Consider the following 24,643-nt stretch of genomic DNA (forward strand, 5'->3'; position numbering starts at 1 on the left):
TAAAGGGCCTCTCTCCCTCTCTTTGGAGGACTCAGATAGCTGTGATTTCAATGGGGGCTGTGTAATACTCTTTTTCACCTGCGGGGGCACTGCAGAAAAATTAATCACGTACTATTGAGTTTTCCCAACCATTACAGCTGAACAATGGAGGTTCCAGCAATACAAAAGATTGATGAAAGCCCAGAATTGCTAGTCCTGGATGTCTATGCTCTCCTATATCGCAATGATACACTTCAATGGATCGCTGTATGTTTTAGCAATACTTGTCTTCTCGCTGACAGGTTTTGGAAAAGTTTCAGATACATACAATATACTGGAAAGGTAATTTCAGAGAAGCTCGGAAACCAGTTACCCAACGCGGCTCCTGTGAAACGCGGCGCGAGGGGATCGATAATTAATGTGTGATATTTAAGGGGTTAATCGGAGGCGCAGAACATTCTCAAGTGGAATGTGAGCATTTTGCATCTTAAATAGCTGGAACGTTCGGCAGCTGTGCAGCCATCTTTATACATCCCCCCCCCCCCCGCTCGCTCCACCGAAAAACGGTACCTGTCTGTCTAGTTCTAGGTCTGGCCCCCTCCATTGCTGCGGTGTCACTGTTTATAACATACACTGCTTTGGTTATGGCAGGTGTACATTGCGAGGCACGTGCCCCGGTTTTGGGTCCCAGCAGCCGCTGGCACATCACGGAGGCAGGTTTATGAATATTTCATGAGATGAAGAGCGGCGGGGGGGGAGGAAGATGTGCCGGAGAACTCACAACATCTGGCGGGTCTCAGGGGGAACCCAGCGCTGTGCAGCAAGGCAGAAACTGTTAAGTACGAAAAAAAAAGAAAGAAAAGGAAGGAAAGAAGGGAGAGTGCGAAGAGAGACGGAGAATGCCGGGGAGAGGAGAAATTAATGCTGGGGGACGAGAAGAAAAGGGGGAGCAGATGACCTAACCCAGACAAAGTATATATATATATATATATATATATATATATATATATATATATAATGTGTGTGTATATATATATATATATATATATATATATATATATACACACACACACACAGTATATATATATATATATATATATATATATATATATATATATATATATATATATATATATATATATGTGCATCGCCAGAAATCAGGAGGCGCCATATCAGACTAGGGAAAAGAGAGCGCAAATAGGGTCTTACCAGATATATAAAAGGGCAATGTGTAATGGTATACACTCACCAGAGATAGCATATAAATATTGGCGGCTGCCGCAGCCCCACGTCTATGAGTTTTCAAAGCTGCAGAGGAGAAGGGGTTAATACCGCACTATTGCCAAAAAAAAGATAAAAAATTGTTGATTAACTAATTATTTTATCCATAGGTCTTTGCATTTCAAGGTACAGGACCTCTTCTTCAGGACCAAAAAAAAAATGGATTGTTGATTTTTTTTGGTCCTGAAGAAGAGGTCCTGTACCTTGAAACGCGTAGAGCTATGGAATAAAATAATTATTAGTTAATCAACAATTTTTCAGCTTTTTTGACGACAGTGCAGCATTAATCCCTTCTCCTCTCCAGCTTTGAAGACATATCTGTAAGATACTCACATCATTACCAGTACTGGGGGTCCCTGAGTCTCCAGTGTATGGAGCCATATCTGCCGCCATCTTCTATGCAATAGAGAAATGTCAAGAAGTTCTAGACTACTGACTCTCATTTACTTTCATGTACAAAATAATCAACTGAGCCATTTATCTATCAATCTATGGAAGGAAGAAATCAGGAAGAAGGAAGGAAGAAGAAAGGAAGGAAGAAAGCAGCAAGAAGAAATGAAGAAGGAAGGAAGAAAGCAGCAAGAAGAAAGGAAGAAGGAAGTTAGAAAGCAGCAAGGAGAAAAGAAGAAGGAAGGAAGAAAGCAGCAAGAAGAAAGGAAGAAGAAAGGAAGAAAGCAGCAAGGAGAAAAGAAGAAGGAAGGAAGAAAGCAGCAAGGAGAAAAGAAGAAGGAAGGAAGAAAGCAGCAAGAAGAAAGGAAGAAGGAAGGAAGAAAGCAGCAAGAAGAAAGGAAGAAGGAAGGAAGAAAGCAGCAAGAAGAAAGGAAGAAGGAAGGAAGAAAGCAGCAAGAAGAAAGGAAGAAAAAAGGAAAAAAGCAGGAAGAAGAAAGGAAGAAGGAAGGAAAAAAGCAGGAAGAAGAAAGGAAGAAGGAAGGAAGAAAGCAAGAAGGAAGGAAAAAAGCAGCAAGAAGAAAGGAAGCAGGAAGGCAGAAAGCAGCAAGAAGAAAGGAAGAAGGAAGGCAGAAAGCAGCAAGAAAAAAGGAAGAAGGAAGGAAGAAAGCAGGAAGAAGAAAGGAAGAAGGAAGGAAGAAAGCAGCAAGAAGAAAGGAAGGAAGAAGAAAGGAAGAAGGAAGGATGAAAGCAGCAAGAAGAAAGGAAGAATGAAGGAAGAAAGCAGCAAGAAGAAAGGAAGCAGGAAGGTAGAAAGCAGCAAGAAGAAAGGAAGAAGGAAGGCAGAAAGCAGCAAGAAAAAAGGAAGAAGGAAGGAAGAAAGCAGCAAGAAAAAAGGAAGGAAGGAAGGAAGAAAGCAGCAAGAAGAAAGGAAGAAAGAAGGCAGAAAGCAGCAAGAAGAAAGGAAGAAAGAAGGCAGAAAGCAGCAAGAAGAAAGGAAGAAGGAAGGCAGAAAGGAGCAAGAAAAAAGGAAGAAGGAAGGAAGAAAGCAGCAAGAAAAAAGGAAGGAAGGAAGAAAGCAGCAAGAAGAAAGGAAGAAGGAAGAAAGCAGCAAGAAGACAGGAAGAAGGGAGGAAGAAAGCAACAGTGCAGCTAGATGTAGCGCGCAATCCTTAGGGTTCCGACTCCGCGCTCATCCATAGATTTACAAGAAAAGTCAAAACTCAAAAGTTGTAGTATAAAAAAAAAAGTGATTTATTCACCCATTATTTGTCCCCAAAAGATGACAAGTCACTTTATTTCTTCTACTACAATCTTCGAGTGTTGCTGTTTTTTTGAATATTATTTTTTCTCATATCTATCTATTTATTTATCTATCTAATAAATAGACCTGAACAAGATATAGCTAGATAGATAGATGGATAGAGGGATAGAGTGATAGAGTGATAGAGGGATAGAGGGATAGATGGATAGATGGATAGATGGATAGAGTGATAGAGGGATAGAGGGATAGAGGGATAGATGGATAGATGGATAGATGGATAGATGGATAGAGTGATAGAGGGATAGAGGGATAGAGGGATAGATGGATAGATGGATAGATGGATAGATGGATAGATGGATAGATGGATAGATGGATAGATGGATAGATGGATAGATGGATAGATGGATAGATAGATAGATAGATAGATAGATGGATAGATAGAGGGATAGATAGATAGATAGATAGAGGGATAGATAGATAGAGGGATAGATAGATAGATGGATAGATAGAGGGATAGATGGATAGATAGATAGAGGGATAGATAGATAGATAGAGGGATAGATGGATAGATAGATAGAGGGATAGATAGATAGATAGAGGGATAGATAGATAGATAGAGGGATAGATAGATAGAGGGATAGATAGATAGATAGATAGATAGATGGATAGATAGAGGGATAGATAGATAGATGGATAGATAGAGGGATAGATAGATAGATAGAGGGATAGAGGGATAGATAGATAGATGGATAGATAGATAGATAGATAGATGGATAGATAGATAGAGGGATAGATAGATAAATAGATGGATAGATAGATGGATAGATAGAGGGATAGATAGATAGATAGAGGGATAGATAGATAGAGGGATAGATAGATAGATAGATAGATAGAGGGATAGATAGATGGATAGATAGATAGATAGATAGATAGATAGAGGTATAGAGGGATAGATAGATAGATAGATAGATAGAGGGATAGATAGATAGATAGATAGATAGGGGGATAGATAGATAGATAGATAGATAGATAGATGGATAGATAGAGGGATAGATAGATAGATAGATAGAGGGATAGATAGATAGAGGGATAGATAGATAGATGGATAGATAGAGGGATAGATGGATAGATAGATAGAGGGATAGATAGATAGATAGAGGGATAGATGGATAGATAGATAGAGGGATAGATAGATAGATAGAGGGATAGATAGATAGATAGAGGGATAGATAGATAGAGGGATAGATAGATAGATAGATAGATAGATGGATAGATAGAGGGATAGATAGATAGATGGATAGATAGAGGGATAGATAGATAGATAGAGGGATAGAGGGATAGATAGATAGATGGATAGATAGATAGATAGATAGATGGATAGATAGATAGAGGGATAGATAGATAAATAGATGGATAGATAGATGGATAGATAGAGGGATAGATAGATAGATAGAGGGATAGATAGATAGAGGGATAGATAGATAGATAGATAGATAGATAGAGGGATAGATAGATGGATAGATAGATAGATAGATAGATAGAGGTATAGAGGGATAGATAGATAGATAGATAGAGGGATAGATAGATAGATAGATAGATAGATAGATAGGGGGATAGATAGATAGATCTATCTATCTCTCTATCTATCTATTATCTATCTATCCCTCTATCTATCCCTCTATCTATCTATTATCTATCTATCTATCCCTCTATCTATCTATCTCTCTATCTATCTATCCCTCTATCTATCTATCTATCTATCTATCTATCCCTCTATCTATCTATCTCTCTATCTATCTATCTATCCCTCTATCTATCTATCCCTCTATCTATCTATCTATCTATCTATCCCTCTATCTATCTATCTCTCTATCTATCTATCCCTCTATCTTTCAATCGGCCCAAAACTCATCTCTGCACATAGTGTACGTTCCATGAATCTACCAATAATTACTTTGTTCACCCCAAAAGTACAGAAATCAATAACGTCACATTTTACACAAGCTCCAGACTACAAGCGGTTAAAATCCTAATTCCAAAAATCCCATAAAACGTGATGGCAGCTGTGCCCATCTCCCCATCGTGCCGCGCTGACGCCGTTCCTTGCAGACACACATTACTATGCACTTGCACCTAAATTGCTTGATTGGCGTTAAGCAAGAACTTCCCTGTTGGGAGATTCAGGAGGGAAAAAAATAGATTTTCTACAAAGATCAGTAGAAGCTGGTAATAAGTGTGATAATGGGAGGGGGCGCGGGCACGGTGCCAGGGGAAGGGGAATAGGTTGCCTTGCTGGGAAGTTACTTGTGGCTACTGAAGGCTGACGGTGGCAATGATGGCCCTGGCTTATCCTCATACCTCTTACAGAGATTGGCATAGTATAGCATATAATGCCAAGATGAGTGCGGGCATGCACTGGACAAAGACATGGTAATGTAAAACAGTTTCTGCCTCCATCCAACAGCGCCGCCCTACAGGCAGCTAATAATACCGTCCGTCCGTCATCTGCTTCTTTCTGCAGACTGGAAGTGGTTGGATTGAAAATTATCCCAAATACCCAAAATTTTGGGAATGCCATTCTATCATTGGATAAACCCGATGCCTTCATTCTTCCGAGCGCAATCCAGGCTTGAGGTATGGAGAAAGCCGGCAACCTTGGCACGTCCGCCATGGCTGCCAACAAGAGACGCAACGGATCCTCGCTGTAATTTGGCATCCGGTAAACTGTACATCCATCGATTAAGCCAGCGGGTATTTCCATAGGTAGCAAATCCCAAAAGGTAGGAATTCTTCCGCGAAATCTGGAATATGCGGCCACTTCAATGCAAACGGAAAAAAAAACCAAAACGACGAGATATGGAAAAGCAAAGAGGCAGATGGGAATGTCTGGGAAAAGTGCCCAAATCCTAAGATATCCCTCTGTCTGGGTGTTCGAGAGGCCACAGCAAAACAGACGCCCCGAATCGAGAAGCGGCGGGCGCCACCACCATTGCCGGTCTGCAGAGGAGGAAGACCATAATCCAGGTTACAGCTGCAAAATGAAATCTGAGCAGGATCCCAGAGTATATATATATACTGCTACTACCTGCTGATATGTCCATTGTATACCTGCTCCATCTCGTCCTGCGTTAGTCTCTTCTTTCTGTCTAACCCTCTCGCTCACTCTCCTGCTTCTCTGTCTGTCTCGCTCACGTTGTATGTTGTGTCATCCTCAATGGCGCCTGTGCCAAACCACCTCCCGCCTGCCTGGGTATGCGGTGCCAGCTTCCCTGGCCCCATGCTGCCACACTTGGCACCTTCTCAGCTCCAGCTTGTGTGGCATCTGTCCATCTTTCCGTCTGTGATCTCCCATCCTCCTCCCTATCGTCGCCCCCCGGACCTATGGTACCAGTGCCAGCTATCTGCAAAAAAATTGGCAGCGACAAAGCCAAGTTGTTTTCCCACAGCTGCTGAGCATTGGATTCCTTTATAAGAAGCACAGAATGGGCACAAATGGGGAACGGAGGCGAAATCCGACGAGGGACCAGTCGCTCGAAAGACAGAACCACAGAGGCAGGTAATCTTGTCTCGTGCTACACCAATTTGATTCCGCACTTAGTTCCTGTCCGGGGACCCGCGATCGACGAGACACCTGGCCAGGCTGGATATCAGCGTAGACGCACACGCTTCACACTGAACTTGGGCAGCTCTCCAAGTGCCAAGCAGATGCACACCAAAGTTGCGAAATATTCCGACAAATCTCCCACGCCACTCATGGGTTAATTACGGCATGCCCAACTGTGATTTATTTGGTTGCACTATTCCTTCTTGCTACGTAACGATAGGGTAACGAGAGCCGCGTCCATTGAGTGACGTCCGACGAGACCAACACGAGAAAACACCATGGAGGCATGGAGGACGGATAGCACACAGATAGGACTGCACCTGCATCGTGTGATATGGTTTTGTGGTTTTTCGTGCAAATTTCGAGGGTGCAGATGGAGGGACAGAAGCAGGGAGGAGGCACTTTCAGATCCTCACATCTGTGACTGTGGCCTGGACAGGGGAACCCCGCAGTGGAGAATCCCGCAGTGGACAATATGGCGACCGAATGCTGGCATGGCGTACTCTACTATTTCAGATAAATCAGATCAGAAAACGGTCACTCTTTAAAAACACTGGTTCAAATGCAGACCTAGTCCTAGTTTTTGCAGGGCTAGCTTGCTTAACCTGCTCATCCCTCGGATGCATACAGTGGTGCTCAAAGCCGTTGTCACCAGTTTGGTCCTCGGAGCAAAGAGCAGAATGTGCGGCGAGATAGTTTTAGTAGACTTGATCTATCCATGTCCTCACAGAAAACGGCCCAAGTACAAGAAGAATATATTGGCTCTTTACACAATTCCACCTGCTTTGGAGGTAGATGTGGGCCCCCTGACCTCTTGTGCTCCACCGCGCTGCACAGGTTGCACCAAAGGTATGTCCGCCTATGCATGTCCTAAATAAGTGGTGCCACTGTGTCGCCCAGGGTTATGGGATACTCCGTCTTGGGCGGTGTATAACTGGGGAATGTCACTTTGGTGGCCGTTGCCCGGTCCCGCGCCCTAGGTGCTTTTTAAAAGGTGATACACATAATACTTGGAGAAGATCCTGCTAGCCGACTGCCCTGAGGACGTCCCATGGATGCGAGGTAGGAGAATCCTGTTCGTGATGCCAGGATAAAGCTGTGTCGCCCAGGGTTATGGGGTACCCGATCCTGGGCGGTGTATAACTGGGAATGTCATTTTGGGGGTCGTTGCCCGGTCCCGTGCCCTGGGTGCTTTTTTTTTAATAATGTTCACACGTGACGCTAAGTGCAGTTTTGCAGCTATAGGGATGGAGCCGTCACTGCACAGTTCTCACTACTGGGGCTGGTGTTGGTGACAGCCTGGATGGTAGGCCCTCCGCAAGCAGCGCCAGGCCCCAGAGGTTAGGTGATGCAGATGGGTGTTGAAAGAAGGTAGGCCACACACGGGGTTTCAGTGCAACTGGTTCTTTTACTCACTGCAAGTTGGTACTGGTCACTCGAGGCCGGCTGGTCTTAACTGCAGGTCCCCATAGTCCCAGTGCCAGTTTAGTGACCTGGTGGCTTCTTTCCCCTGCACCTGTCTTTGGTTGGTGGGTCCCCGTGGCTTGGAGCGGCTGGGGTCCCCTCCTGGTTGTCTCTTACAGCAGTCCGTATGACGGTAGCTTGAACCCTGTGGGGTTGGAGTCTCTGATACTGTCCCCGGTTCTCCTGTTGCTACTGTGTCCCGAACTTCAAGGTCAGTGAGGTCCTTGATGGTCCCCTCACTGTGCAGATTTTATCAGGTCTGCCTGGAGCGTTTGCCTGACCTAGGGTCCTGTACCCCGTTGGTGTATAGTTCTGGGAGTACTCCACCGTACTCCACCGGCAACCACACGCCTGGGCCCTTAGGTCACTGTTCACTCCTGTCAGTCCGTCTGCTCACTGTCACTGACTCTCCTCCACTGTTGTCCACTGTCTGCCCCTCCCACCTGATTGTCTAGTCGACTGGATTGGCTCCACCTCTAGGCAGCCATCCATTGATCTAACCCTAAAACAGGAAAACAGGGATTATCTGGAGGGTCTCCTGGGTCCCTAGGGGGTAGGCCCTGCATCCTGGTGAGGATGCCGTATCTTGTAGCTCTCTGATGGCTTCAGGGGCGCTACACCACCATGTAAAAAATCTCCAACCTGAGGGTTTTTTTTATCATGGTAGAAAGCTGATAAATTCTGGTTCTTCCCAGTTCTTTGGTATGATTATGTCATTTGGTTTACTGCACCTGCACATAACCCGTGGACACACGTCTTGCATGGTGACACGTGGAGGTCCTGGTTACAGACCCATAAGCACGTCATGCCATCTCAAATGGAAGCAATACTTACATTACTAGACATCCAATGGATTATGCCACAAGTTGTTGCATATTATCACATGAAATCTGGATCAAAATTCTCCAAGTGTCAGCACTACTTCCGACGCTGTTCACGCAGCAGAGTCGGACACTCCACACGATGCAGGCTCGGGCGTTGCTCAGCTGTGCTCTTCTTAGTAATCGGGCTTGCATTAATTTTTTCTGCTAGCCTGTGGATTGCTGCTTGAGTCACATGTTGCAGGAGACCTATCACAGTCGCCTTCGCCCTTTTTAAGCTGGTGGAGCCTGTTCTCCCATGCCGATAATAGCTTTATGTGATCCTGGTCCTTGTGCTTTGGGATCCAGTTGCTGGTGAACTTCTGTGTGCTGTTTGGTGTGTTGTGGAAATACCATTGTTGTCTGATTATTTCCTCCCTTCCTTTAGTTTCCTCCTGATCACGTATTGTCTATACCTCTGTGAGTGATTGCTGTGAGTTTGAGTTTTGGTTTCCCCCTCTCTGTTTATTTGTGTGGGATTAATCTCTCCTGTCCCGGCCCTCTCCTGGGTGGTGGAAGGGGGGGCCACTAGACCAGGGTTGTTCAGGAGCTAGGGTTAGGAAGGCGGCCCAAACATCATCACCTTCAGATGTATCTTTGGGATCAGGGTCAGCGAGGCTTCCTCTAGGCTGAGGGCCAGTTTAGGCTCCCCTATTCCTAGTGATCCTGTCACACCCCATGAAACATATTCTCTTAAAAGGGTAACACATTTTTTATAAGTTTTTGATAAGCTATAGTCTCCAAAAAGTCTTGTGGATCGGTGGAGGTCTCTGCTGAAGGGCTCAGCTCCAGCAGCTATAAAGTCAGAGACGGAGAAGTAATGTGTTAGATTGGATCCATAGTTGACAGCGTACAGCAGATTTTCCAACCACAGCTTAATAATACGGCCACATGCAAGAGTTGTAGAACTATTGACAGCGATCTCTAAAAATCATTTTAAAAGGATAGAAGTCCAAATCTCTAGATCTTATTCTTTACCTCTGATCAGAGCTCCAAAGACATGGTGGAGCACTAATAAATGAGCTTGCCCCACCATGATGTATCCTCATTAATTTAGATTAATATGTCAATATAGAGTGTATGTTTGCAAGTAAGGTTGTAGAAAGGTCTGTAGTAGACAAAGAAAGCCTCAGTCTGATCATTTCTTATATGAGAGCAGCACATTTTGACATTGCAATGCATGGGTTAAGAAGGGTCATTCCCATTTTACAAAATAATGGTCTCCATCTTCTTTAGTTATGTACCTGCAGCATACTGGTTCCTTCTCTGTTGTCTGCTTGTGGAGCTTAAAGTTCAGAGCTCAGTAGTCCCCGCATGATTCTGATTCAGCACTACCGCCTTTGTGGTGTCTGTCTAAGGAGCTGAAAGATCAGAGCTCAGAGGAACCCTCACAATCCTGAGTAAGTGCTACAGCCTCTATGGTGGCTGCTTGTGGAGCAGAGAAGTTCAGAGCTCAGTGGTAACCCCATAATCCTGATTCAGGACTACGTTTTTTGTGGTGTCTGCCTGAAAGTTTAGAGCTCAGAGGGATCCTCACAATCCTGACTTAGGGCTATGGCATGTATGGTGTCTGCTTGTGGAACTGAAAGTTCAGAGCTCAGTGGTACCACCATAATCCTGAGTAAGTACTACAACCTTTGTGGTGTGTGCATGAGGAGCTGAAGTTCAAAGCTCAGTGGGACCCTCACAATTCTGAGTAAGTGCTACAGCGTCTGTGGTGTCTGCTTGTGGAGTTGAAAGTTCAAAGCACATCGGGACCCCCATGAACCTAATTCAGCACTATGCCCTTTGTGTCCTCTGCTTACGGTCAGTACCATCTTACAGATAGTCCATATATACTAAACTTGTGCTGCTGTTGCATACGGCTTCCTCTGTGGTGTCTTCTTATGGAGGTGAATGTTCAGAGCACATCGGAACCCCATGATCCTGATTCAGCGCTATGGTCTTTGTGTTGTCTGCTTATGGTCATTCCCATCTTACAAAGTGATTGTCTCCGTCTATTAAACGTGTGTCTCTGTTGCATACGGTTTCCTCTGTGGTATCTGCTTGTGGAGCTGAGAGTTCATAGAAGAGCAGGACCCCCATGAGCCTGTTTCAGCACTATGGCCACTGCTTTGTCTGCTTGTGGTCATTCCCATTTTACAAAGTGATGGTCTCAGACTACTAAACTTGTGCTTCTGTTGCATACTGATTCATCTGTGGTGTCTTCTTGTGGAGCTGAAAGATCAGTGCTCAGTTACCCACACAATACTGATTCAGACCTACAGCATCTGTGGTGCCTGCTTGTGGAACTGAAAGTTCAGAACACATTGTGACCCCCCCATGATCCTGACTCAGCAGTATGGCCTCTGTGTTGTCTGCTTATAGTGAGTACCATCTTACAAAGTTATAATTTACAGCTAATATAGTTGTGTCTCTGAAGCATACTGCTTCCTCTGTGGTGTCTTCTTGTGGAGGTTAATGTTCAAAGCACATCGGAACCCCCATGATCCTGATTCGGCGTTATGGTCTTTGTGGTGTCTGTTCATCGTAAGCCCTATTTTACAAAGCGATAGTCTATGTCTACTAAAGTTGTGTCTCTGTAGCATACTGCTTCCATTGTGCTGTCTGCTTGTGGAGCTGAAAGTTCAGAGCACATTGGAAACTCCACGATCCCGATTCAGCATTTTGGCCTCTATGTTTTCCGCCTTTGGAGCTTAAAGTTCAGAGCTCTGTAGGACCCCCACGATCCTGATTCAGGTCCATTACCTCTCTGGTGTCTGCTTGTGGAGCTGAAAGTCCAGAGCACATTGGAACACTCACAATCCTGATTCCGCGCTATGGCCTCTATGTTTTTTGTTTGTAGAGCTAAAAGTTCAGAGCACATTGGAATTCCCACAATCCTGATTCAGCGCTACGGTCTCTGTGTTGTCTGCTTGTGGAGGTTAAGGTTCAGAGCTCAGTGAGAACCACACAATCCTGATTCAGGGCCATAACCTCTCTGGTGTCTGCTTCTGGAGCTAAAAGTTCAGAACACATTGGAACCCCCACAATCCTGATTCAGAGCTATGGTATCTGTGTTGTCTGCTTGTGGAGGTTAAAGTTCAGAGCTCAGTGAGAACCACACAATCCTGACTCAGGGCCATAACCTCTCTGGTGTCTGTTTGTGGAGCTAAAAGTTCAGAACACATTGGAACCCCCACAATCCTGATTCAGAGCTATGGTATCTGTGTTGTCTGCTTGTGGAGGTTAAAGTTCAGAGCTCAGTGAGAACCACACAATCCTGACTCAGGGCCATAACCTCTCTGGTGTCTGTTTGTGGAGCTAAAAGTTCAGAACACATTGGAACCCCCACAATCCTGATTCAGAGCTATGGTCTCTGTGTTGTCTGCTTGTGGAGCTTAAAGTTCAGAGCTCAGTGAGACCCCCACAATCCTGATTCAGAGTTATGGCTTTGCCACTCTTTTTCCCATGACAGAGGTGCTCCTTGCCCTATGGCTGCAAAAGGAACTAAAGCCAGGTCCATTCACTTGCATGAAGCTGTACTTCTTAAACAAAACGGGTGGCAAGGGAGCAGGGAAATATTGTGAAGGGGCCAGAGTGCTATCATCAGCATTATGGCCCCTTAATTCTCCAGGTGGAGGTCCCAGAGGTCAGATCTTGTCTAATCATAAAGTAATAGCATACCCTGGTGACATGCTATCACTTTAGAGAATGGAAGCTCTTCGGTTTTCAGTTACAATTGTAAAATATAAAGGTGGAGTAATCATGTATTAAATGGAAATAAAAGAGAAAAGTTTATCAAGATCACTTTTGCGACATCTCCACATCATTAGGACTCTAGGTTATTTCATTACACCAATCCTAATTTTTTTTTTTTGTATGGTTCAATTAAAAACCAAAGCGAAAAAAAAAACAACATTAACAACAGAAAACCATTAAAGACAATGAAAAAAAATAAAACAAAGTATTAAAACCAAGGAGCTCTTAATGCTTCTGTGTTTTCTGGCTTTTAAGTGCCTCTGCAGCGCCGGCGTTGGCAAGCGTCGGCCTTTTTCTGAACTTTAAACAAGGCTCTTCCCTAAAGCCGCAGCCTCGCTTGCTGACGTCCTGTGGTTGGTCCGGCCAGGAAAGGGTTAATGCCCTCACGCCAGTTTCGGGGCTGTTCAAACTGTTAGCTCCTTTCATTTCATTATTAATTATTCACTTAAATTGTCTTTCTTGTAATTCAGTGAGTGCGAGGTGGCAGAGTCGTTAACAGACTGCAGCCTTTAACAGGTATTCTTTTAAGTGGCTTTTGATGCTTCTTCATTATTAATTCATACTGAAGCACTAATGACTATAAATGCATTGAGTATTAATGGGTTTCCAGGAGCCCTTCTGGTGGAATTCAGCGTTAATTAACACTCAGATGCCAGGCGAGTCTAGCACAGTAATAAGTTACAAAGTTCTCTATGGACTCCGGGCCTGTCTGTCTGTTTAACCCCCTCTCATTTGTCACTGCAGCTCTGTGAAAGATAATATGCGCTCTGTTTTCCCGCTGTGGAGCCGCGGAACATCACCTGCCGACATAGACAGAGAACTGTAATCAATGCAATAACAACTGACTTCATTCTGAATAATACAAAAACAAAAACTTGGAAATTTTGGCGGAATGTTGTCTGACAACTAGTAATGGTGGCCATTACAGGATCTGTATAGGTTGTCATCCAGATTCCTGAATGTCTTACATTCTTTAGCAAACATCTACTGACATGTCTGCTTGTGGAGCTGCAAGTTCAGAGCTCAGTGGGCTTTCAATTTCTCTCTTGTTCCCTGCACTTACTGCACTAATCTGTGTATCTCCAACTGTGCCTCTAGCATACTGCTTCCTGTGAGATTTCTGCTTGTGGAGCTGCAAGTTCAGAGCTCAGTGGGCATTCTCTGTGCAGTTGTTTTCTTTCATGCTTCCTGCACTCAGTGCTTAGGCCTGAATGTTCCTACCTTCGTCATCTTCTTCTCTGCAGCATACTATGTCTTCTGAGGTTTTTGCTTGTGGAGCTGCAAGTTCAGAGCTCAGTGGGCATTCCTTGTGCAGTTGTTGTTTCTTTCATGCTACCTGCACTCAGTGCTTAGACCTGAATGTTCCTACCTTCATCATCTTCTTATCTGCACCATACTACTTCTTCTGAGGTTTTTGCTTGTGGAGCTACAAGTTCAGAGCTCAGTGGGCATTCCCTGTGCAGTTGTTTTCTTTCATGCTTCCTGCACTGAGTGCTTAGGCCTGAATGTTCCTACCTTCGTCATCTTCTTCTCTGCAGCATACTATGTCTTCTGAGGTTTTTGCTTGTGGAGCTGCAAGGTCAGAGCTCATTGGGCATTCCCTGTGCAGTTGTTTTCTTTCATGCTTCCTGCAGTCAGTGCTTAGGCCTGAATGTTCCTACCTTCGTCATCTTCTTCTCTGCAGCATACTATGTCTTCTGAGGTTTTTGCTTGTGGAGCTGCAAGTTCAGAGCTCAGCACGCAATCTCTGTGCAGTTGTTGTTTCTTTCATGCTATCTGCACTCAGTGCTTAGGTCTTAAGGGGGCTTTACACACTGCGACATCGCTAGCGATTGCTAGCGATGTCGAGCGCGATAGCACCCACCCCCATCGTTGGTGCGATATGTGGTGATCGCTGCCGTAGCGAACATTATCGCTACGTCAGCGTCATACACACATACCTTGTCAGCGACGTCGCTGTGACCGCCGAACAATCCCTCCCTCAAGGGGAGGTGCGTTCGGCGTCATAGCGACGTCACTGTGGCGTCACTAAGCGGCTGGCTAATAGAAGCGGAGGGGCGGAGATGAGCGGGACGTAACATCCCGCCCACCTCCTTCCTTCCGCATTGTCGGTGGACGCAGGTAAGGAGATGTTCGTCGTTCCTGCGGTGTCACACACAGCGATGTGTGATGCCACAGGAACGACGAACAACATCGTATCTGCAGCAGCAGCGATATTAAGTAAAGGAGCGAAGTGTCAACGATCACCATTTTTGAACGATTTTGCAATCGTTGATCATTGCTATTGCTACTTGGTGTCACACGCTGCGATGTCACTACCGGCGCCGGATTTGCATCACTAACGACGTGACCCCGACGATATATCAGTAGCTATGTCGTAGCATGTAAAGCACCCTTAAAGGGCTCAGTGGACATTCCCATGAAGTTACTGTTTATTTCTCACTCCTTGCACTCAATTCTCTTCCAGCCTGTGTGTCTGTCTTCTCCAACTTTGTCTCTGCAGCATACTGCGCCCTCCGAGGTGTAAGGTGTTAGCTTGTGGCGCTACAAGTTCAGAGCTCAGTGGACATTCCCATCAAGTTACTGTTTCTTTCTCACTCCTTGCACGCAATTCTCTTCTAGCCTGTGTGTCTGCCGTCTCCAACTTTGTCTCTGCGGCATATTGCTTCCTCCAAGGTATTCGCTTGTGGAGCTACAAGTTCAGAGCTCCGTGGACATTCCCATGAAGTTAGTTTCTTTCTCACTGCCTGCACTCAATTCTCTTCCAGCCTGTGTGTCTGTCTTCTCCTACTGTGTCTCTGCGGCATATTGCTTCCTCCAAGGTATTCGCTTGCGGAGCTACAAGTTCAGAGCTCAGTGGACATTCCCATGAAGTTACTGTTTTTTTCTCACTTCTTGGACTCAATTCTCTTCCAGCCTGTGTGTCTGTCTTCTCCATCTGTGTCTCTGCAGTATACTGCGCCTTTCGAGGTGTTAGCTTGTGAAGCTACAAGTTCAGAGCTCAGTGGGAATTCCCTATGAAGCTGCTGAATCTTTTCTCATACGTTTGGCAGCACTTCTTTAGAATATAAAATAAATAGACAGGTGCCAATTTGACGAGATTGTAATTTGTAAGCAAACAAAGAAGAAATAACCTGCAGGGGGCAAATATATATATATATATATATATATATATATATATATATATATATATATATATATATATGTGCAAACATTTTTTTTAATTATTTTAGATGGAATTACAGCTATGGTTATAATTCTGAGGCTCTTATGGCACATTTTGATCAAATGTATGTATAGATGAAACATCTGGCCACTGTGCACATGTTAGTGACTAAACCTGAGAACAGGCAGAGACTATGCTCTTCTTGTTTTCGCTCAGCCGTGGTTATAAATTTTGTATATCTTGTACTGATTAGGGCTAACAAGTGAGAACATAGTTGGGCACAGAAGCAGAAAGAAAAAATGTGCAGATGACCAATTTTTTTCCCTGACAATCTGTGTATGCAAAAAAAGCATGCTGCAATTTGCCACTGAAATCGGATGACATTCACCCATTCAAGTCTATGGGTGCGAGAAACAAAATCAGATGCTGCAGTATGGCATCCATATACATTACAATTCTGTAAGATAGGAAACTGCTCCTGTAAATTATTAATTCTACTGTGAAAAAAAAGTGAGGAAAAAAATAAAATTGTACCTTTTTTGGCTGAAAATTGAACTGATTTTTTTAATACTGTCGTGTGATCCTAGCCTAAGGAGGAGGATCAACCCCCTAATTCTTTAGAAAGCTTGCTAGAGAACACATGGATCGCTAATTGAACAATACATGGTTTTCCCTAATAATTTATATCTCAGCCAATATTGAGCAAATGACCCCTAAAGTAACCCTCTTGCCCATTGAAAACAAGTTATCACCTTTCCCCTTTTGATCAGTGAGGTTCAACCACTGGGACCTGCATCTACCGGAAGAACGGAGAACTTTTATCCCTGTGAGACTAGAACAGTAGGGCATGGGTGTGTCACGAGTGACAGACAGTCATGTGGTTTTGGGCCATAGAAGGTCACAGTGTTGGCACTGCAGAATGCTCCCTGACTTTCCATTGTTCCTGCTGTCAGTATTCATTGGTATAGGTAGCTTTCCTGCTGGATTCATCTCTCGCTTTCCACCCAGCTGCTGATTATCAGCATTATCTTGGTGCTTATATACCCTTCCTTCCTTAGAACTAGTGCTGGTGATATTTTTCAGTTCCTTCAAGCCTTGTTTGCAAGCAGGTGGCTTGTACTCCTCTGTGGTACTGTTGCTGAAATCTCTGCTGAACTTCTACCATCTGTAGATAGGTAGTTCATGCTTTTTCCTGTGTGTCCTCCTTGTGTATTCTTTAGCATTTAGTGGGGTTGACGAAGAGCTCATCCTATCCATTCCCTATTTAGGGCCCAGCACTAGGGATACCTAGGGTCAGGTATCTGTCACGGTGCATAGGTGTGGAACCTATCTAGGGTGTTGAGGGACCACAGGGACTAGCACTAGGGATACCTAGGGTCAGGTATCCGTCTCGGTGCATAGGTGCGGAACCTATCTAGGGTGGTGAGAGATCCCAGGGACCAGCACTAGGGATACCTAGGGTCTGGTATCTGGCACGGCGAATAGGTACGGAACCTATCTAGAGTGGTGAAGGACCCGAGGGACCAGCACTAGGGATACCTAGGGTCTGGTATCTGGCTCGGCGCATAGGTGCGGAACTTATCTAGGGTGGTGAGAGACCCCAGGGACCAGCACTAGGGATACCTAGGGTCAGGTATATGGCTCGGCGCATAGGTACGGAACCTATCTAGGGTGGTGACGGACCCGAGAGACCAGCACTAGGGATACCTAGGGTCAGGTATCTGGCTCGGCTCATAGCTGCGGAACCTATCTAAGGTGGTGAGGGACTCCAGGGACCAGCACTAGGGATATCTAGGGTCAGGTGTCTGGTTCGGCGCATAGGTGCGGAACCTATCTAGGGTGGTCAGGGACCCCAGGGACCAGCATTAGGGATACCTAGGTTCAGGTATCTGGCTTGGTGCATAGGTGCGGAACCTATCTAGGGTGGTGAGGGACCTAAGCGTCCAGTAGTAGATTTGGTCAGGGGTCACCACCTTCCCTTTCCCTAGACACAGGATTTCCCTTTCGCCATGTGCTTGGTACTTCCCCATACCTAGTGTGACAGGTTGCCCCTAATAATTTATATCACAGCCAATATTGGACAAAATTACCCCATAAGATACCCCCTTGCCTGTTTAAATAACAGTTATCTCTTATACACTTTTGATCGGTGGGATTCGACTGTTGCAACCTACATCTACCGGAAGAACGGGGAACTTTTAGAATGGAGCAGAAAGGCGAAGGCTCGACCACAGATCCATCACCCATGTGGTTGCTGGCACCGCACTCGGATTTTTCCGGCAGTCCCATGAGAATGAATGGAGTGGAGGCTGGGCATGCGGACTACCGCTCCATTCTACGGAGGATACAAATGCACCATTGGGGGGAAAAAATTCCCTGTCCCCCACCTATGAGGAGAATGAGGGGTCCTCTTGTCCACTCTTCACACTGCAATGGAGATCACATACATGCAAGGCCTCCTCTTCTACTCCACATTCCTGGGCCAGGAGATCTCCATTTTGCTACCATATGGGGGTCCCAGTATTTACTAGGACTTAACCGTTCCTGCTCCAAAACTATGCGCCAATCTTGAAAAATTGATTTGACACCAGACGCAGACAGGTACGTCTATGACCATATGGTTGGAGGCCATACAGAATGGTATGGTGGACCACATGTAGCCCTCAGGCTGCAGCTTTTTCATCCCTACGTTAGATCCTTGGGTTCAATGGCGAGATTGACTCATGTGGCGCCAACTCAACATAGGTATACAGCAAAAGTACGACAGCTGGCGGAAAAATCATCTGGTCCGGCTCACAGTTTCCCGACTGAACATGTATGTTCATCACTATAGGGAACGGAGCAGAAGTCACTGGCAGACATCAGGAGCATCGCTAATCTCCTCGTCAATCTGGCATATTAAAATCTAACATCCAGAGATTAAAGCATGTCTCCTGTTCACCAGTGTCAGCTACGGCGAACGCCAAGAGGTCAAAAATGCATTAACGATTTATCTATGGATTTAATTGTTTGTAAATTAAGCCATGATTTTGTGAATGTGGAGCAGCAGAACGACGATTTTATCACTATATAACCTAGGATTTTATTTATTTTCAGACAAAATCAAAGGAAATAAAATATATTGATATGGCAGATTATGGATTTAAAGGGTAACTCCACCTGGGTATATCATTATCAAACTTGGATCAGACATTCAAAGCATCAGCTATGGTTATGAAGGAGGACATTGTTCAGAGCCACCTTGCCATTCTGCTTAAGAGATCCCAGATCGCTCTTTAACCCTGGCTCCTACATTGGGACCCCAAAGGGTCGGCTACTGTTTGATGGCGCATGCTGGGAGGAATGGTCAGATAGCTGTAGGGCAGACAAGGTACAAAAACATCAGCTAAGAAAAGGGTCAGTAAATGAGCCAAGTATCACGCTAGGTACGGGGAAGTACAATGTGAACGGTGGCGAAAAGTAAGGGAACCCCTGTGTCTAGGGAAGGGGAAAATGGTGACCCATGACCAAACCTACTGCTGGTTCCTTGGGTCCTTCACCAACCTAGATAGCTTCTGCACCTATGCGCCGAGTCGGATACCTAATCCTACGTAACCCTAGTGCTGGTCCCTGGGGTCCTTCACCGCCCTAGATAGGTTCTACACCTATGCCCCGAGCTGGATACCTAATCCGAGGTATCCCTAGTGCTGGTCCCTGGGGTCCTTCACCGCCCTAGATAGGTTCTACACCTATGCCCCGAGCTGGATACCTGACCCTAGGTATCCCTAGTGCTGGTCCCTGGGGTCCCTCACCACCCTAGATAGGTTCCGCACCTATGCGCCGAGCTGGATACCTGACCCTAGGTATCCCTAGTGCTGGGCCCTGGGGTCTCTCACCACCCTAGATAGGTTCCACATCTATGCGCCAAGCCGGATACCTGACCCTAGGTATCCCTAGTGCTGGGCCCTGGGGTCTCTCACCATCCTAGATAGGTTCCGCACCTATGCGCCAAGCTGGATACCTGATCCTAGGTAACCCTAGTGATGGTTCCTGGGGTCCCTCACCATTCTAGATAGGTTTCGCACCTATGCGCCGAGCCAGATACCCAACCCTAAGTATCCCTAGTGCTGGGCCCTTAATAGAGAACGTATGGTATGAGCTCTTCGTCAACCCCACTAAACACTATAGACAACACAAGGAGGAAAAGCATGAACTACTTATCCACAGGTGACTCAAGTAGGAGTTCAGCAAAGTTTTCAGCAACAAAACTACAGAGGAGTACAAGCCACCTGCTTGCAACCAGAGCTAGAATGAACTGAATAATATCACCAGCAGCAGTCCAAGGAAGAAAGGGCTATTTAAGCACCAAGAGAATACTGATGATCAGCAGCTGGGTGGAAGGCGAGCTCCTGCTGGGTTCCAAAGGGAGCGAGATAAAAATCCAACAAGAAAGCTAGTGACAGCAGGAACAATGGAAAGTCAGGGAGGATATTGCGCAGCCAAACGCTGTGACCTTCTATGGCCCGAAACCACATAACTGTCTGTCACCCGTGATACATCCATGTCAGAAAGAAGAATATCCACCATAAACCAGGAGCTGATCATCACGCTGCACACACCAGACAAGCAGAACTATATCTGGAAACAAAGAGCTTTTGTAGGGCCCGGTGCTGTCTAATTGCCCAAAATTCTCCACTTTCCCCCTTTCTGACAGTTCTGAACATCTGAGAGTGGTCTGATTTTTTTTTTTTTCATCGTCAATGCTTATTTTGTTCCTAAACTTGGATCAAAATCGGACGTGTCTCCATGTTTTTCCACGCAGCGCAGAATTCGTAAAATATTCACTGTCACACGTTCGAATGGTATCCGTGAAAACCACAGATATCACTCGTACAAGAAAAACGGACATCTGAATGAGCCCTAAGGCTATGTGTCCACGGGAGAATGTAGCTGCGGATTTTTCTGCATCAAAATCCGCGGCTTTCCCGCAAAATCCGCACCTTTTCAAAGGTGCGGATTTGCCACGGATTTACCGCGGAATTGCCGCGGATTTGATGCGGATTTTGGTGCGGATTTTTTTCCCCCCAATTTTAAAGCCAAAATCCGGATGAAAATCCGCAACAATAATTGACATGTTGCAGATTTTTCTGGATCAAAATCCGCACGAAATCCGCCGCGGAAAAATCCGCAGCATGGGCACAGCATTTCCAAAATGCCATAGAAATGGCTGGGAAGTGCCTGAGCTGCAGATTTTCGGGAAATCCGCGGCTTTTCCGCGAGAAATCCGCGGCAAAATCCGCGCATTTTCCGCAGCGTGGACACGTGAAAACACCGCATCCTTTGCATAAGTTTTTCCCATGCGGCCCGTCCGGTTTTTGCCGCTTGCGGCATGCTACTGAGCATGCGCAGTGGCAAAAACCGCATGCGGCGGCCAGATGCGGTTTTTGCTGCATCGCGACGCATCCGGCCGCCATAGGCATGCATTGAAAAATGCGCCGCATCGATAGAATGCGGCGCAATGCGGTTTTTTTTTGCCGCACGACAAAACGTGCCAGGCAACGTTCCATCCGGCCGCCGCATCGGCTAAATCTGCCGCATGCGGCAAAAACCGGACCGAACGCGAGCCCATGCTGCACAATGCGGCAAAAATTAAAGTCTATGCAGAAAAACCGCAACCGGCAGCAAAAAAAAACGGTTGCGATTTTCCTGCAAAGTGCCGTATTGTGCCGCATTGCAGAAACCGGAGGTGTGAAAGCAGCCTAAGGCTATGTGTCCACGGGAGAATGTAGCTGCGGATTTTTCTGCATCAAAATCCGCAGCTTACCCGCAAAATCCGCAGGTGCGGATTTGCCGCGGATTTTGCGGGGGGGGGGGGGTTCAATTTTAAAGGCAAAATCCGGATGAAAATCCGCAACAATAATTGACATGTTGCAGATTTTTCCGGACCAAAATCCGCACGAAATCCGCTGCGGAAAAATCCGCAGCATGGGCACAGCATTTCCAAAATGCCATAGAAATGGCTGGGGAGTAGCTGTGCTGCAGATTTTCGGGAAATCCGCGGCTTTTCCGCGAGAAATACGCGGCAAAATCCGCGCATTTTCCGCAGCGTGGCACATAGCCCAACATGCGGCGTCCCATTCTATGCGGAAAATGGAAACCAATTGGGAGCCTAATTTAAAAAATGTGATTGCCGGGGTCCATCGAGGTGAGCGGTCGAATTCCCTATGGATATATGTGCAACCCATAAGCCTTCGGGAATATTAGAAAAATCGCAGGCTGTGCCTCCACCAACAAATCAAGGATACGGTCACGTTAACCACAGACCAATTTTTGAAAATGTACTTTTTTGTCTAAGAAATAGAACAATGCAGTACGAGGTCAGACCTACAGCTGGGACGTCGGGAGCAGGGGGACGGGAAGGGCTGGCAGATCGGGGAAACCCAAGGTTCAGATGCCCCCCAGTGAGCAGCCCCGTGTTCACACCCCAGACGCTTCATTATCATCATTAAAAGTGCAACCGAGTTTTTAGGCTGAGGATTAGGTGTGAGAAGTGAACGGGCTGTGGGGGCAAAGGGACCGCCAGATGGCACGGGGCCAAAACAGAAGGGGCCCAGCCACAGTGGAGTTAATTTGTTAACTCGTTCCCGACCACAGTCTTGTCAAATATCAGATCAAAAGCCAAAAATAGTTAAAAAAATTTTTTTATTTATTTATTATTTTTTTTTTAAGCCTATACTATTTTTTTCAGCATTTTAAAATCCTCAAAAAAACTCTGCGAGTTTCAAGAATATTTTTATGATTTTTATCTGCTTCCTTGATGACGTTTTTTTTTTTCTTTTAAAATATTGAAAAATTGCTTTTTATTTCCGCTGTTTTTTTTTCAAACTCTCTAGAATAGTGTAAAAAACAAAAAAATAAACAAAAAATCTAAACAAAACAGAAAAACACTATACAAAGAGCAAGCGGTAATATGGAAAAAATGCTGCAAATTCTAAATGCCAAAAGCTCTGTATATAGTGTATATCTGCAGCATTTTACCACCCCCCAAAAAAAGAAAAAAAAAATTAACAAAACCCCACTAACTGTGTACTAAAATCTAAACTAGAAAAAAAAGAAAAACACTACACAATGAGTATGCTGCGATATGGAAACAATGCTGCAAATTCTAAATGCCAAAAGCTCTGTATATAGTGTATATCTGCAGCTTCCCCCCACCCCCCCCAAAAAAAATTAAAAAAACAAAAGGAAAAAAAAACCCACTATCTGTGTACTAAAAATCTAAACAAGAAAAAAAAAAGAAAGAAAAACACTACACAATGAGTATGCTGCGATATGGAAAAAATGCTGCAAATTCTAAATGCCAAAAGCTCTGTATATAGTGTATATCTGGAGCTTCCCCCCACCCCCCAAGAAAAAAATTAAAAAGAAAAACAAAGGAAAAAAAAACCCACTGTCTGTGTACTAAAATCTAAACAAGAAGAAAAACACTACACAATGAGCATGCTGCAATATGAAAAAAATGCTGCAAATTCTAAATGCTAAAAGCTCTGTATATAGTGTATATCTGTAGCTTCCCCCACCCCCCAAAAAAAATAAAAAAAAAAACACTGTCTGTGTACTAAAATCTAAACAAGAAAAAAAAAAGAAAAACACTACACAATGAGCATGCTGCAATATAAAAAAAATGTTGCAAATTCTAAGTGTCAAAAGCTCTGTATAGTGTATATCTGCAGCATTTTCCCACCCCCCCAAAAAAACAAACAAAATAGAAAAATTGAAAAAAACCCACACAAATGAATATAAACCCCCCACATGGTGTACTAAAATCTAAACAAAAAGAAACAAAGAAAAACACTACACAAATAGCATGCTGCAATATGAAAAAAATGCTGCAAATTCTAAATGCCAAAAACTCTGTATATAGTGTATATCTGGAGCATTTTCCCACCCAACGAAAAAAATACCAAAAAACAAAAATTAAAAAAAAAAACAACAAATAAACAAAAAAAAACACTATCCTTGAACTAAAAGTTGTTAGACGTAGATTTTTTTGGCTGAAAGAAATAAAAGGTACAGTTCTGATGTGGTTTTCAAGAGAAACCCATCCATGTGAGTCTTTCTGTTGAGTTTTGGAATGGAAACAGAGTACGTTTTGTAGGAGTTTTGTGTTTTTAAGGAAGATTTTGAAGCATTTGTGCTCCAAAAACTCATAAAAAAAAAAAATCAGTGTGAACACAACCTTAGGAATCTATGTGGATTTCAACAAGGATTTGTGATCTGATGCAATTTTTTAATTTTTTTTTTAGAGGTTTTTGGAATGGTTGATTTCTATATGGCTTTTTGCAGACTTTTGACTCGATGATTTTTTGTGTATGTTCCATGAGGAATGGACATCAAATAGGGGCATGTTAGGTTATCAGCACATAGACCTTTTGTTGAGTTTTTGAGCAGAAACGGCTATATGGACAAAGAGTATATTTGAAAAGTTTTTGGAACAAAACTTCCAAGTTTTTTGATGAGTTTTAAGTTTTTCAGGAGGATTTGAAGAGTTTTCTCTCAGTTTCTGCTCCAAAAATTCTGCATGCACAAAGCCACTAAGCAGAAGTTGTCCAAATCCTCCTTCAAATCTCAAACATATCAAAAACTTTAAGCTTGCACTCAGTTTCTACTCTAAAAACTCAGCAAAAAGACTCTGTTTGCAGAAACTCAAAATTTTTGAAATTTGGAGGAGGATTTGGGCCGTTTCTGCTCCAAAAACACCTTGAAAAACTATATGCACACCCAAGTTTTTCATGGAGTTTTTGCCTTTTTTGGTACAGAAACTGAGCGGAAACTGTTCAAATCCTCTTCAAAATCTCAAAACTCATCAAAAACTTTGTTTCTGCCCCGAAAACTCAGAAAACAACTCCATAGACTAA

At 44.4% G+C, this 24,643-nt stretch overlaps 1 protein-coding gene across 2 annotated transcripts in view; it reads left to right on the plus strand.

The window, feature by feature from the left end:
- ACSF3 (acyl-CoA synthetase family member 3) overlaps positions 1-24,643 on the plus strand; it is a 132,996-nt gene that overhangs the window by 33,638 nt on the left and 74,715 nt on the right. Inside the window, exon 1 of one of the 2 annotated variants that reach the window (XM_075325938.1) lies at positions 6,096-7,364. The exons of the other annotated variant lie outside the window; for it this stretch is intronic. The gene's annotated coding sequence lies outside the window, so the exon portion shown is untranslated. Of the gene's footprint in view, positions 1-6,095; positions 7,365-24,643 lie in introns of those variants that run through there. 2 annotated transcript variants of the gene reach the window in all.

The sequence above is a fragment of the Anomaloglossus baeobatrachus genome, chromosome 10 (genome assembly GCF_048569485.1).
Source record: "Anomaloglossus baeobatrachus isolate aAnoBae1 chromosome 10, aAnoBae1.hap1, whole genome shotgun sequence".
NCBI lineage: Eukaryota > Metazoa > Chordata > Amphibia > Anura > Aromobatidae > Anomaloglossus > Anomaloglossus baeobatrachus.